Here is a 3,898-nt window from a genome sequence, read left to right as displayed (position 1 = left end):
TGGCCAAGCAGAGAGAGCGCCTGGCCGAGCAGAGAGCGCCTGGCCGAGCAGAGAGAGCCGGGCCGAGCAGAGAGAGCGCCTGGCCGAGCAGGGAGAGCCTGACCGAGCAGAGAGAGCCTGACCGAGCAGGGAGAGCCTGGCCGAGCAGAGAGAGCCTGACCGAGCAGGGAGAGCCTGACCGAGCAGGGAGAGCCTGACCGAGCAGAGAGAGCCTGACCGAGCAGGGAGAGCCTGGCCGAGCAGGGAGAGCCTGACCGAGCAGGGAGAGCCTGGCCGAGCAGAGAGAGCGCCTGGCCGAGCAGAGAGCACCTGACCGAGCAGGGAGAGCCTGGCCGAGCAGGGAGAGCGCCTGGCCGAGCAGAGAGAGCCTGGCCAAGGGACGCTCTGCAGCCCAGCTCTAACTACACCTGAAAACGGACATACAAGCTACAGCGCTTACTTCTTTCCCATCGTGAGACCACACCTACTGTTTTCCCCAGTTTCTCTTGGTGTTAAGATTTCTCTTTGAGCTCCATTTACTCAGTTTTTATTCTGCTATAAAACCGCTATAATATCACGGCACAAAGAAACTTCTCTGGAGCTTACGACCGCAAGTTAATTATTGCTACAAACTGACAATTCAAGTCAAATACTCAGGGGGCCGGGAAGGCCCCGGACCCCTGGGGGAGTACTACTAAGGCTAAAACATGACCGTGCCCTCTCGGATCTGAATAAAAATACACTGATCGATTCACAGAATGAGAAGGTAGCTTGAGAGGTCACTTTATACAGATAGAGGCAAGACTGTACTTCACAAATTCACCTCCAGAGAAGACCATAAAGCTCTTCTGACCATCTTTTTAATCATCACCGTAACGATAAACGTCATTAGTAAGGAGCTCTTTACGTAACTTCCGTTTGCTTCAGTTTGAGCCCATCTTCTCTTACTCTAAGGTACATGGAGTGGGAAAAGAACTGGCTACTGTTCCTAATAATGGACGCTTCCAGGTCTTTTGAAGAGTTATTAGTTGCCTCTTAACCTTTCATTCTCCCAACCCTTCCTCACAGGACTGCCCTCCAATCACATAGCCATCTTTTGAGTCTCCTCCACCCCTTTGAGGGCCCTGGAATCGGAAACAACACTCAAGTGAGGGGACGGCCAGTGCTGGACTATCCATACGGAAGGTGATGATGACGGCACTGTGCCACGACACCTCAGTGTCACTTTAAAACCCCACTCGGTACTTTTACAGAAATGCCTTTGATGGCTTTGCCACACTTAAGTTAGCTTCCTATTTTTAAAAACTTACTCACAATTATCCTGCTAATAAGTCCTGTACCACGTAACAGCTTAGTTCATACTGTCCCTGCAAAATATTCCTAAAAGTTGTGTGGGTATCAAATTTCCAATTCAAAGTCTTACGGAAATCACAATCGAACGGGGGAAAGAGAGACACAATCCAAAGTATTTACAGCCTAAGGCAACCTGGAGTAAGTTCTGTCAGGGTAGGCAGTAGGTACAAGAAGACAGGAAAGGAGAAGTTGAGTTTCCGCTGGCAGTGACGTTGGTGAAAGCTTCTTGGAAGAGGTGTGATGTGGGGATCCGAGCTGAGCCCTGACAGACGGACGAGCCAGAGGCAGGGCGAGATGGGGAGGGCCCAAGGGCAGGACAGAGGCATAAGCAAAGCTCCAAGGGCAAGTGCAGACACACCACAGAGGACATCTCGAGACGGCTAAGCATCCACGGGAGAAGGTATGTTTCAGGAGATGATGTGCAAGATGTAGAAATGGAGGCCAGCTCGATCATAAAGGGCGGAGAATTTTAAAGCTTATTTTATATTCAGTGAGGAGGCAAAGGGCTTTAGGACGAGGTGACATGATCAGATCTATACTTGAGAGAAGAGGAAGGCAGGGAGCCCAGCGGGGAGACTGTGGTAATAATCCACCAAAGGGAACGGGAATGGAAAGCACGACGGTAAAAACAGAACAGGGGGGACAGATTAAAGAAACGCTGCAGGGGCGCCCGGGGGCTCAGTCGGGTAAGCGTCCGGCTTCGGCTCAGGTCATGATCTCTCGGTTCGTGGGTTCGAGACCCGCATCAGGCTCTGTGCTGACAGCTCAGGGCCTGGATGCTGCTTCAGATTCTGTCTCCCTCTCTCTGCCACTCCCGTTTGCACTCTGCCTCTCTTTCTCTCAAAAATAAATTAAAAATTTTAAAAAGAAAAAGAAAGAAACGCTGCAATAGTGTCACGGACAAGCATCATGAAACTGACTGGGGGGAGTGCGGAGAGCGAGCGGTGGTGGCAGCACACAGCCAGAGCGGGGCTGGGCTTTCCTTCCGCTGGACTCGGCTTGGCTGTGGCCCTAGCTCTGGGGCTTCCGCGCCCAGGAAAACCAGTCGGCTCCTCTGTGCCTCGGGGTCTCCAGCTGCAGACGACAGGGTGCACTCGGCATTTCAGCAAACCTTTTTTCTTAAGAGAGAGAGAGAGTGCTGCATGTTTCCTCCTGAAGCATACTACCCTCTACTAGTCACTCTTAAACTTCAATCTGGTTTTGATTATTCTACTTATGATCATTTTGTCTTTCTCAAGCTAAGTTCCAACCCCCCGGACAGTAACCTACAACTCAGCATTTCTTCTATAATTAAATTATTAATCACGTTGATCTCTGCAGACCAACACTTAATTCTCCCTGCGCTGAAACTTGAGAGCAAACGCCAACTAGTTACCAAGTATAGTCGAATGGAGCTGAACCTGGGGCCAAGGGCCCTGAGGAGTCTCAGAATCACTGCAGGGGACACCGAGGACTCACACTCATTCATAAAAAAGTAAAGAACACTAGTTACAGACACAAAGAGTACAAGTCCCACCTAGCCGCGTTGGCCTGCTCACTACGCAGCTCAGGGAGGCGGGACTCAGGAGTTCTTTCTCCTCCCTTTTTTGCCTCATCTCTAATTATGTCCTATTTGGACACCAACGGGCACCCACTGTTGCCAAGACGTGTGTGGCCGGCCTTCAGTCTGGTTACACGGAGCTTGCTAATGAACCTGACACCCAGACCCAAATCAAGAACAATCTAAAATCAAGATTATACAGCTCTCAAACAGGTATGTATGTGCACACATGTACGTGTGGACATCAGAGCGATAAAACCCAGTTAGCTCAGTGGGAAAAAACAAGACGATGGCCCTCATGGACTTCCATGGACCTTCGGTCCCAATACTAATTAGGGATTTCGACGTACCAGGCAAATTGCTGAGCACTTTGCATTTATAATTTCAATTAAGCCTCACAATAATTTTAAGAAGCTTGATTACTGCTAATTTACAAATGAAGAAATTGAAGCATGGAGAGGTTAAGAAACTTTTCCAAGGTCATTCAGCCAATAACATCGGTGCAGCCAAGATTTGAACCCAGGCATCTAAATCCAGAGCCCACGGTCTTAACAGCTCGTAATTACTGTGCTATCCTCTTCCGCACTCTTGCAGATTAGATAATGAGATTCTTGCCATCCTTCATAAAGGTATTTACATACGCACAAATAAAAAATCCTAGCCGGAGAGATTACAAAAGGATTTCCTCATTAACCAAGCTTAAAGACATGTTATCCACGTGGTTTCACTGCTTGTAATTAAAGGCAATCATGTAAGGACAATGTTGTATGTGTCTGTTTGATCTAAAAATTAGTCAATACTCATGGACGGACAGAGGTTGAATGCACACGTGTGTCCGTGTTTACTCCTCCAGGTGCAGGTATTTATTACAGAGATCTTCGCGAGGAACTCCTCCCCCGTCTTCCAGAACCGAGACAGCACGAAGGAGAGCCTGCCGAACACGCCGCCCGCCGAGCGCTGCCCGCCGCCGCCCGTGCTCCCCTCGCTCAGGCCGCCCGTGCTCCCCTCGCTCAGGCCGCTGTCGTG

The 3,898-nt window shown here is 49.8% G+C and overlaps 1 protein-coding gene across 1 annotated transcript in view; it reads right to left on the bottom strand.

The window, feature by feature from the left end:
* Positions 1-3,898, bottom strand: part of KMT2A (lysine methyltransferase 2A) — an 83,202-nt gene that overhangs the window by 73,170 nt on the left and 6,134 nt on the right. The window lies entirely within an intron of this gene.

This window comes from Suricata suricatta, chromosome 11 (genome assembly GCF_006229205.1).
Source record: "Suricata suricatta isolate VVHF042 chromosome 11, meerkat_22Aug2017_6uvM2_HiC, whole genome shotgun sequence".
In the NCBI taxonomy this organism is placed as follows: Eukaryota; Metazoa; Chordata; class Mammalia; order Carnivora; family Herpestidae; genus Suricata; species Suricata suricatta.
This window is presented reverse-complemented; position numbering and strand designations above follow the sequence as displayed.